At 38.2% G+C, this 12,391-nt stretch overlaps 1 protein-coding gene across 8 annotated transcripts in view; it reads left to right on the top strand.

Moving 5' to 3' along the window:
• MAST2 (microtubule associated serine/threonine kinase 2) overlaps positions 1-12,391 on the top strand; it is a 207,379-nt gene that overhangs the window by 157,639 nt on the left and 37,349 nt on the right. The window lies entirely within an intron of this gene.

Raw genomic sequence — 12,391 nt, 5'->3', positions numbered from 1 at the left:
CAGTTGAGCTATTTCAAATCCTAAAAGATGATGCTGTGAAAATGCTGCACTCAATATGCCAGCAAATTTGGAAAATGCAGCAGTGGCCACAGGACTGGAAAAGGTCCGTTTTCATTCCAATCCCAAAGAAAGGCAATGCCAAAGGATGTTCAAAATACCACACAATTGCACTCATCTCACCCGCTAGCAAAATAATGCTCAAAATTCTCCAAGCCAGGCTTCAACAGTACGTGAACCGAGAACTTCCTGATGTTCAGGCTGGATTTAGAAAAGGCAGAGAAATGAAAGATCAAGTTGCCAACATCCATTGGCTCACAGAAAAAACAAGAGAGTTCCAGAAAAACATCTACTTCTGCTTCATTGACTACACCAAAGCCTTTGACTGTGTGGATCACAACAAACTGTGGAAAATTCTTAAAGAGATAATTTAATATTTAAATTAAATTTAATTTTTACCTGCCTCCTGAGAAATTTGTATGTAGGTCAAGAAGCAACAGTTAGAACCGGACATGGAACAATGGACCTGGTTCCAAATTGGGAAAGGAGTACATCAAGGCTGTATTTTGTCATCCTGCTTATTTAAATTAAATGCAGAGTACATCATGCGAAATGCTGGGCTGGATGAAGCACAAGCTAGAATCAAGATTGTCGGGAGAAATATCAATAACCTCAGATACGCAGATGACACCACTCTTACAGCAGAAAGTGAAAAGGAACTGAGGAGCCTCTTGATGAAAGTGAAAGAGGAGAGTGAAAAAGCTGCTTAAAACTCAACTTTCAAAAAACTAAGACCATGGCCTCCAGTCCCATCACTTTATGCAAAGAGATGGGGAAACAGTGGAAACACTGAAAGACTTTATTTCCTTGGGCTCCAAAATCACTGCAGATGGTGACTGCAGACATGAAATTAAAAGACACTTGCTCCTTGGAAGGAAAGTTATGACAAACCTAGATAGCGTATTAAAAAGCAGAGACATTACTTTACCAGCAAAGGTCCGTCTAGTCAAGGCTATGGTTTTTCCAGTGCTCATGTATGGATGTGAGAGTTGGACCATAAAGAAAAGTGAGTGCCGAAGAATTGATGCTTTCGAACTGTGGTGTTGGAGCAGACTCTTGAGAGTCCCTTGGACTGCAAGGAGATCCAACCAGTGCATCCTAAAGGAGATCAGTCCTGAATATTCATTGGAAGGACTGATGCTGAAGCTGAAGCTCCAATCCTTTGGCTACCTGATGCGAAGAGCTGACTCATATGAAAAGACCCTGATGCTGGGAAAGACTGAAGGCAGGAGAAGAAGGGGATGACAGAGGATGAGATGGTTGGACGGTATTACCGACTCAATGGACATGAGTTTGAGTAAGCTCCGGTAGTTGGTGATGGACAGGGAGGCCTGGCGTGCTGCAGTCCATGGGGTCGCAAAGAGTCGGACACAACTGAGCAGCTGAACTGAACTGATAGGAATTCTCTTCTCTGTGACAGAGAAGGTATTAAAGGATGAATTTTAGAAATATCTGATTGATAACTAGCACAAATATTTAGATTGTTTTGAGTTCTTCACTATTTTAGTCAGTTTTGCAACAAACATCCTTCTTCATATTCTTTTTGTATCTATGCGTCAGTCCATCTGTTCAGTCACTCAGTCATGTCTGACTCTTTGCAACCCCATGGACTGCAGCGTGCCAGTATGTATATGCATAAAGACTGTCTGAGAAAAAAAAGACTGTCTTAAAATGTGTAGGCATGAACTTGGTGAATCGAATTTTCAGAGTAAGATGAACAGGTCAGTGGGTGTATTTATATGATGTTTGTTCCATGTCATCTGATTCTAAACTGGTATAGTGGGATTAAAAGTGTGTCTTCCTTAAGCCTTCAGCCCCTGTCATGCAGGGTCAAGAGCAATCTCCAGTAACCCACTGCTCTTTACTCCCTAACACTTGCAGTCTTCCCATCTCTTATCTGTCTTGAATCCACTATGGGCTAATTTCATTATGCCTGACTGACAGGAACCCCCAGGTATTTGAGCCTTCTATCTCCTACACTCCTAGTTCTGTAAATCTCTGAGCATTTCCTGTTCTGACCTTTTTTCTCATCCCTCTCTGACTCTGAGGACTTCCAGTGTACCGTTTGGACTCAGTCCATCTGTCTAGTTCTAATGAACTCCTGGGGAAGAGGCAAGGGTTAGAATACTGGCTGTCTGCTGCCCTCTTACCCGTCCCCTGACCTCTGATCAGTGGGCCTGGAAGGGAGAGTAGATGTTCTTGTCTGTTCAGTATTGTCCCTCTCTTCTTCCTAGTGCCCCAAAACTTTGAATCTCATACCATTAAATACTATCACTTATCATTAAATACCATCATTGCAGCTGTAAATATCTTAGTTCTTGACTCACTTTTACTCTTCAGTTCTAACTCCTCTGTTATTCTTGATAGTTTGAATACACATATGTTGAGGTTCTTTTCAGTTCTTAGGACTTTCAGTTCTTTGAACCTATCTCCCAATGAGTTTCTCCTCCAAACTTCCTTGGTCACATATGCCCTGTACTATATATTTAGACTTTGTTTCCATAATTTTAGTTTCCTTCTTCCTTCTCTCCAAGTACTAACCCAGTCTTTCTCCTATGCCATCAGAAGTATCCCCCCAAAATCAGTCATTTGATTCCAGGACCTCAGGTCCTTGGAACCCTTAAATATGTTAAGTTTGAGATGCCTTTTAGGCACTGGCATGGGCATGTCAATATATTAATCTTGACTTCAAGAGAGAAGTAGGGCTGGAGAGTGCCTGGCAGAGAATATGAGGAGCCAGCAGGGTACTACCCCATGTTTAAGGCCCAGTGGTACAAAGGGGAGGGTGAAAGCAAGCAGTCATCACTTGAGAAAGCTGCAAGGAAAGCTGTGTCCATGGGGACAGTCAAGTTTCACCTAATTTGTTAAGGGCTATACTAAATATATGTCCAGGATGTATGGAAATACAAAAGTAAAGATATGCTGGCGTTTTTAAAAGACCAGTTAGAGGCCCTGGCCATTGTCAAGATGTAAGCAAGGGAGTAGTACTAGAAGGGAAAAGTTATGTGGTCAGATCAGCAGGAATTACAACTAATTGTCTCCAGATTTCCTGTTCAGATGATTAATGAGTGATGATACCCTTAAATGAAATTGAAGAGAATAATAGATTTAGGGGAAGGAGAAAGAAGATCCCAGAAAGAAATCCATATATATGTGGCCACTTGATATATGACAGCGGCAACGTTGGGACAATTGGACATTCATATGGGGAAATTGAAAGACTTAGCTCTTACTTCACAAAAATCAGTTCCAGGTGAATGGTAAAAGTTTTTTTCAGCTTCTGTAAATATAATTAATAAATAAAATGGTAAGATATTTAAAGTGCACATATGAAAATTTGATATACATAAATTGTATATTTAAATGTGAAAACCAAAACACTAAACTTTTAGAAGATATACAGTAGAACATATTTATTTTTTAAAAAGGACAGAAAGAGAATTGGTAATACATACAGGGAGTTTTTTGTAAAGGACATAAAAAGATAGTATGATTAGAAAATGGCCAAGGGACTTAAACAGATAGTTCACAAAAGCAATCTAAATGGCCAATAAATATGTGAAAAGATACTTTAATCTCATTGGTTATTATGGAAATGCAAAATAAAATCACAATGAAATACCATTCTATTACTGTCAAACATGGCTTAAATTAAAATGACAGAACTAGGTGTAGATAAGTATATGAAACAATGGGAGCTCTTAAGCATTACTGGTGGAACCATACATTGGTAATCTATTTTGCAAAACCAGTTTGGCATTTTCTTAGGTGAAGTTTAAAAACAAACTAGAGCGCAAAAGGTCACATATTGTATGATTCCATTTCTATGAAATGTCCAGAATGGGTGATTCCATAGAAACACAAAGTAGATTAGTGATTGCCAGAGTCTTGGGAGTGAGGGGAATGAGGAAAGTTGCAGTTTCTTTTTTGAGTCATAAAAATGTTCTGAAAGTAGATAGTGGTGATGTTTGCACAACTTTGTGAATGTACTAAAACTGCTACACTGTGCACTTGAAAAGGAATTTTATTACATGTGAATTGTATCCTTTTTTTTTTTTTTGGCCACACCACGCAACTTGTGGGATCTTAATTCCTCAACTAGGGATCAAACCTGGGCTGGCAGTGGAAGAACAGAGTGCTAATCACTGGACCACCAGGGAATTCCCTATATCTCAACTTTTTTAATCGAGAAAAACTAAACTCAGGTATTAAGGATGCCTATTTAGTTGGTAAAGCTGTAAAGAAATGATTCCCATAAAAGTCAGGGTGTTTACCTTTAATGGAAAAAGGGAGGTGCTTTGACTGGAAAGGTTGACTAGAAGAAGGCATTCTGGAAGATGGCATCATTAACCTGGATGGTATCTATATACGTGCTTGCTATATAATTATATTACTTTATTACTAGTTAAACTGTGTAAATGAAGCAACTGGTTCAAGGTCAGCTGATTGCACTGTCAACTGAAAAAAATGCACAATGTGAGAGTTGTGAGTTAAGTTTTATTTGGGGCAAAATGAGGACTGCAGCCCAGGAAATAACATCTCAGATAGCTTGGATATACTGTTCCAAAGAGATGGGGGAGAAAGGTCAGTATATATGTGATTTTGGTGAAGCAGGGAAAACATGCAACCAAGCACATATTTTTGCAGAAGTTTTCTGCTAGTCTTGTTAAAGTTACTGCTGGTCGCGAGGAACAGTCATCACCATGAAGGATTTTAGTGCTTTTCTAGATATGAGGAGAAACTGGAGCATGAACTGGACTCATAAAATTTTCTCTTGAAAATACCTAACTATATGAAGACCTGTTCTGCCAGTTTTTCCCAGAACACAGATTGCCTCGTTTCTGATCTCCACCCTGAATTCCTCTCGGGGGGTGTTGATGATCAGCAGCTGCAGTGGCTCATACTTTGGTCCTTGTAGAGATAGATGGCAAGTGTCAATTTGTAGGTAACAGCTCCCAGTTCTATTTATCTTTCATTATAACTTGTTTCTCTGGGATGGATGATTGCTTGTCTTCTAACTATTTCTTCCAACTGCTTGGTGAAGTTGAAAAAACCTGCTTCTTGGGCTGCTGGGTTTTCTATCAGATTTTTTGTCCTTGTTGAGCAATTTCTGGCTGTTTTCAAGGATAAGTTACTCTCAATGATGTAATTTTTTCCCCCTAGAGCCAGAATTGTGGATGTAAGTCAATAAGAAGAATCAATTTAATTATTTTCTTCAAAATGTTCGCATCTTGATCTTCCCTCAAAAGAAGACCAATTCAAATTATATTGATTTTATTCTGTCATAGTCTTCATACTAGTGATTTTTGGTCTCTTGGTAAAATGAATATTGGAAAGTAGAGAAAAAGGCACAAACATTTTAGACCTTAGCTTCTATATAATAAATAATTTCTATGGTCTTTATCCCAGGTTCCTGGCACAGAGCTTCTAAAAACCTTGGAATTTTCTGAGAAAGTCTTATGCCAGTGAAGTAACTCAGGTGGCCCACTAGATAGCTCCAGGATGGAGTCTTGTCTCCAGGAAGACCAACCACATAAATAGAGAGTTGGAACTTTGGTTCAGCCCAACCTCATGAGGAGGGGAAGGAGCTGGAGATTGAGTTCATTGTTTAGCCAGTGATTTAATCAATTGTTCTTACGTAGTGAAACTCCAATGAAAACTGTAGACACCAAATCTCATAGTAGCGTTTCCTGGTTGGTGAACACATTTATTGTGCCAGGAAGCAGGACGCACCCAGATTCCACGAGGAGGGTGCACAGGAGCTCTTCGTTCCTTTCCTGACTTCACCTGTGTGCATCCTCTCTAATAAAACTGTAATAATGAATATGACACTTTCTGAGTTCTGTGAGTTGTTCTAGTGAATTATTGTAGCTGGAAGGAAGGCAGGCATGAAAACCTCCAGATTTGTAGGCAGTAGGTCAGAAGTACGGGTACCTCCCTCCTCCCAAGATAAATGGCTGGTATAGAAAGTGAGGCAGTCTTATTAAGGACTTTGCCCTTAACCTGTTGGGTCTGTACTAACTCTTTGAGGTTGGTGTCAGAATTGAAGTACATGCAGTTGGTGTCAGAATAGTATCTTTTTTGAAAAATATGTTGGAGCCTGGCCATTTGGGAGGAATACTTGTTATAATCAGTTTATTATTTCATCAGCTTCCAGGTGGTAGGAATCCATTGTTATTTACCCCTGAAACAGGGATGCTTTTTGCCAGAGATTACAGTCTTAACATGTAGAGGCCTGATTTTGGATATATCCTGGCGACTACTCCCATAACTTGCAAGCCATTTCCATTCTGTGATCTTGGCAATGTTTGGTATATAAGACATTAAATTGTGAACCAACTCTAAAATGTTCTAATGAACAGATGTGTAAACCTTGGTGGTGGTGGTGATGGTGGTGGTGGTGGTGGTGGTGGTGGTTTAGTTGCCAAGTCGTGTCTGACTCCTGTGACCCCATGGACTATAGCCCACTAGGCTCGTCTGTCCATGGAGTTTTCCAGGCGAGAGTACTGGAGTGGATTGCCATTTCCTTCTCCAGGGGATCTTCCCGACCCAGGAATTGAACCTGGGTCTCCTGCATTGCTTCCCTGGTAGCTCAGACAGTAAAGCATCTGCCTACAATGCAGGAGACCCAGGTTCGATCCCTGGGTCGGAAAGATCCCCTGGAGAAGAAAATGGCACCCCACTCCAGTACTCTTGCCTGGAAAATCTCATGGACTGAGGAGCCTGGTAGGCTACAGTCCATGGGGTCGCAAAGAGTCGGACACGGCTGAGCGACTTCACTTCACTTCTGCATTGCAGGCAGATTCTTTACCGACTGACCTATGAAAGAATGGTAAATTAATAAGTACTTACCTCACTGACACTGAAACAAAGATGTATACCATATGGTGCCCTTAATTCTGGTAAATGCCATCAAGTGTTCAAATATAGGCAACCAGAGGAGAAAGAGGACATATGTAGTTCAGGTTAAATAGGTTTTCTTAGTTTTTTAATTGATTTATTCAGTTATCTTTGTGATTTCCTTTATTCTGGGTTTCATTTGCTCTTCTTTTTCTAATTTCTTAAGATAAAAACTGAGGTCATTGAACTGAATTTTCTTTTTCTAAAAATATTTATTTATTTGGCTGCGTCCAATCTTAATTCCATCATGCAGGATCTTTCCTTGCAGCTAATGGACTCTCTAATTGTGTCATGGGCTCAGTAGTTGTGGCACATAGGCTTGGTTGCTCCATGCGTGTGGGATCTTAGTTCTCCGACCAGGGATCGAATCCGCATCCCCTGCATTGCAAGGCAGATTTTTAACCTCTGGACCACCAGGGAAGGCCCTCATTCTTTTCTAGTACAGGTATTTATTTAGTGATATGTTTTTCTTGCTATCAAACTGCTTTAACTGATATATTTTCATTTTTATTTAGTTTAAATACTTTTCTAGTTTCCTTTTGCATTTCTGCTTTGATTTACAAGTTATTCTGAAGTGTGTTGTTTAGTTTCCAAATATTTGGAAATTCTCCAGAGGTCTTTCTATTATTGATTTCTAATTAAATTTCATTATGCTCACAGACCATACTTTGTATGTCTTGAATTCTTTAAAATTTATTGGATCTTCTTGTTTTATGGGCCAGAATATGATCTTAGTAAATGTTCCATGTTTACTTGAAGAGTGTGTTTGGTAATGTTCTTTAAGTGTCAGTTAGGTCAAGTTGGTTGATGTGTGCTCAGGTGCTCAGTCGTACCTGAGTCTTTGCAGCCCCATGGACTGTAGCCCACCAGGCTTCTCTGGTCATGAAATTTTCCAGGCAAGAATACTGGAGTGGGGTGCCATTTCCTCTTCCAGGGGATCTTCCCGACCAAGGGATAGAACCCATGTCTCTTGCATCTCCTGCATTGGCAGGCAGATTCTTTACTACTACCCCTTGCTGATCTATAAATTTCCACTCAAATGATGAAAACTTGGCTCCAACCACCCATTATCCATATATATTTAGTTTTTCAATTCCACTGTACACAGTAGGACTGTCAGAATTGTTTTCCCCATACTCCTATGGGAAGCATCTTTATAGACTAGAGTATATATATCTAGTTCCTTTTGCCTTCAGACTCCATTCGTTTTCCATCTTTTTATGACTTGATAACTGATTTCTTTTTAGTGCTGAATAATTTCATTGTCTATGTGTACCGCAGTTGTATTCACCCACTTACTAAAGGATACATTGGCTGCTCCAAGTTTTGGCACTTATCAGTAAAGCTGCTCTCAGCTTCTGTGTGCAAGTTTTTATGTGGACAGGAAGTTTTGTACTCAACTGAGTAATTACTTAGGAATACAGTTGCTGGATTATACAATAAGACTGTGTTTAGCATTATAAGAAATTGCCAAACTATCTTCTAAGGTGGCTATACCATTTTGCATTCCTACTAACAATGAATAAGTTCCTGTTATTCCACATCCTTATTAGTATTAGATATTGTCAGTTTTTTAGCCATTCTCATAGATGTGTATGGGTATCCCTTTATGGTTTTAATTTATGATTCCCTATGACAAATGATGTTGAGCAACTTTTCCTGTGCTCGCTTGCCATCTGTGTATCTTCGTTGGTAAGATGTCTATTCAGACCTTTTTCGCCTTATAAAATTGGTTTGTTTCTTATTGTTGAGCTTAAAAGTTCTTTGTTTATTTTGGGTACAAGTCTTTTGTATCCAAAATACAACATGTTTTGCAAATATTTTCTTCCAGTCTATGGTTTATCTTTTTTATTCTCTTAGCAGTGTGTTTTGCAGAGCAGCTTTTTATTTTAATGCAGTCCAATTTATTAATTTTATTCATTGATCATGCTTTTGGTTTCATATCTTAAGAATTCATCACCAAAGGCAGGGTCACTTCCTTTTCCCCTATGTATCTTGTAGAAGTTTGATAGTTTTGTGCTTTATATTTAGGCAGATGTTACATTAGGATCATTTATGTGATCCATGTTGAATTAGTTTTTGTGAAAGGTTGTGTCTAGATGATTCTTCTGTGGGTTTTGTTTTGTTTGTTTGCATACAGACATCTGATTGTTCTAGCACCATTCATGGAAAAAAACTATCTTTTCTCTGTTGAATTGACTAAGCTCCTTTGTCATAGATCAGTTGAATATAGTTGCATTTCTTTATCTCTGGGTGCTCTGTTCTGTTCCATTATCTATGTGTCTGTTCTTTCACCAATACCACACTAACATTTAAAAAAAAAAAAACAACACAGATTTCTTTTATTGGATTTTCTGGTCTTTTTTACAGAAAAAAGTTACATGTATTCCATTATATATTGCAATTATTTTTTAAGTAAATAAATTAAGACTTTTAGTTGGAGTTTCAATATCAAACTCTCAAAAATTAATGGAATGAATATACAGAGAAGTAGAAGGATATAGTAGACCTGAAAAGCACTATTAACCAATTCAACATAATTAAGACTTACACAATTTTCACACAACAGTAGGATACAAATTCTATTCAAGTTCCCATAGACTATGAACTAGGAGACGCTGGAATGTATCCAGAGGCATAAAACAAGGTGCAGACATTTCATAGTCTAAAGGTATTGAAGTCATAGAATCTGTTCTCTCATCACTATGGGATAATGTTAGAAGTCAATATCAAAAGATAGTTGAAAACTACCAACGTATTTTCAAGTGCAACGTGACATTTCCCAAGAGAAATCTTTGACTTAGCCATTGAAAGCCTCAATGAAGTTAGAAGACTGAAAAAAACAGAGGATGATTGCAGAGAAGAAAGCATTTCATGAGAGATTAATTCAAAGTGAGAAATTAATATCAAAGATACTCTAAAAAATCCCATGTATTTGGAAATAAATATCCACTTTTAAATAATGAATGTATCTAAGAAGTCATAACAAGGAAAATAGAAAATATTTGTAATAGAATAATAATCAAAAGAGAATTTACTAGAATTTGTTGCATACAGCTGGAACTGCTCAGTGCAATTAAATATAATGTGGGCTCTTTTTTTTTTTTTTAGTGACTTTTTTTTAATTTTTAAATTTTTAAAAAAATTTATTTATTTTAATTGGAGGCTAATTACTTTACAGTATTGTATTGGTTTTGCCATATATCAACATGAATCTGCCACGGGTGTACACGTGCTCCCCATCCTGAACCCCCCTTCCACCTCCCTCCCTGTACCATCCCTCTGGGTCATCCCAGTGCACCAGCCCCAAGCATCCTATATCATGCATTGAACCTGGACTGGAGATTTGTTTCATATATGATATTATACATGTTTCAATGACATTCTCCCAAATCATCCCACCCTCTCCCTCTCCCACAGAGTCCAAAAGACTGTTCTATACATCTGTGTCTCTTTTGCTGTCTCGCATACTGAGTTATCATTACCATCTTTCTAAATTCCATATATATGTGTTAGTATACTGTATTGGTGTTTTTCTTTCTGGCTTACTTCATTCTGTATAATAGGCTCCAGTTTCATCCCCCTCATTAGAACTGATTCAAATGTATTCTTTTTAATGGCTGAGTAATACTCCATTGTGTATATGTACCACAGCTTTCTTATCCATTCATCTGCTGATGGACATCTAGGTTGCTTCCATGTCCTGCTATTATAAACAGTGCTGTGATGAACATTGGGGTGCACGTGTCTCTTTCAATTCTGGTTTCCTTGGTATATATGCCCAGGAGTGGGATTGCTGGGTCATAAGGCAGTTCTATTTCCAGTTTTTTAAGGAATCTCCACACTGTTCTCCATAGTGGCTGTACTAGTTTGCATTCCCACCAACAGTGTAAGAGGGTTCCCTTTTCTCCATACCCTCTCCAACATTTATTGCTTGTAATCTCTATCTTTTAATTGGTGCCTTGTAGCTGAGTTAGTAAAGAATCTGCCTGCAATGCAGGAGACCTAGGTTTGATTCCTGGGTCGGGAAGATCCCCTGGAGAAGGAAATGGTAACCCACTCCAGTATTCTTGCTTGGAGAATCCCATGGACAGAGGAGCCTGGCAGGCTATAGTCCATGGGGTCGTAAGAGTTGGACATGACTTAGTGACTAAACCACCACCACCAACACCAACACCATACTATTTCATTTACTATTGTTGTTGATAATGTTTTGGTTTAAATCTGTCATCTTCCTATTTATTTTCTTATTGTACCATCTGTTTTTTTCTTTATTTGTTCTTTCATTTGGGACTGAGTGTTTTTTAATTTTATTTTACATCCTCTATTGGCTTATGAGCTATAACTCTTTGTTATTTAGTAGTTGGATTAGCATGTATAATATATATTTTTATCACAATATTAAACCACTTCACATGTAGCATAAAAATAATACTATTCCATTTCTACCCTCCCAGCCTTTATACTGTCTTCAACCTTTTTATTTTCATATATGATATAAATTTCACATTACCTTGTTATTTTTGTTTAAACATTATTTTTTAAAGACATTTAAATAATAAGAAAAAAATCTTAGATATTTTCCCATGTAGTTAACATTTCCAGTGTTCTTCACTCTTTTGTGTAGATCCATATTCCATCTGGTATTATTCTCCTTGTGCCTAAAGGACATTTTGAAACTATTTCTTGTAGTGCAGTCTTCTGTTGAGGATTTTGTTTGGCTTTTTTAATCTGAAAATATCTTTATTTCATCTTTTTTTTTAAGAATATTTTCACTGGTGCAGTGACTTTTGACACTAACTGCCCAGAATTGGGCAGAACTTAGGTTATGGCCACAGTCCTCCACAAAACTGTCGTTACTTTAGACATCACTTGCATGATTGGCAGTTCCCAGGCCACTCATAATTCTCACCAACTGGATACAAGTTCAGGGCTCCCACTGCCTCCTCAGATTTAATAATTTGCTAGAATGACTTGCAGAAATCATAAAAGAACTATATTTACAAATACAGTTTTATTATAGCAAAAAAGATATATTAAGAACCAGCCAAAAATAGAGACACTTAAGGTGAAGTCTGGGAGGGTCCCCTGTGTGAAGTTTCTGGTGCCTCTCTCCATGAAGTCCAGATGCTTCACTCTCCTGGCATACTCATGTGTAGCAATATGCAGAGTATTACTAACCAGGAACACTCATCAGAGCTTTGGTGTCCATAGTGCTTACTAGAGTTTCATTATGTAAGTAAGCATGATTGACTAATTCATCAGCTATGTGATTGAACTCAGTCTCTTGCACCCCTGGAGGCCAGAGTAATATCAAATGGCTTAAGCTTCAGCTCTCTGTTCTCTTGGTTCCTCATCTTATTTGCATAAACTGTCTGGCCCCACCATAAATAAAGAAGACACTCCTATCACCTGGGAAATTGCAAAGATTTAG

This window comes from Bos mutus, chromosome 3 (assembly GCF_027580195.1).
Source record: "Bos mutus isolate GX-2022 chromosome 3, NWIPB_WYAK_1.1, whole genome shotgun sequence".
NCBI classification, from domain to species: domain Eukaryota; kingdom Metazoa; phylum Chordata; class Mammalia; order Artiodactyla; family Bovidae; genus Bos; species Bos mutus.
The sequence above is the reverse complement of the archived record's forward strand: the minus strand, read 5'-3'. Positions and strand labels throughout refer to the sequence as shown.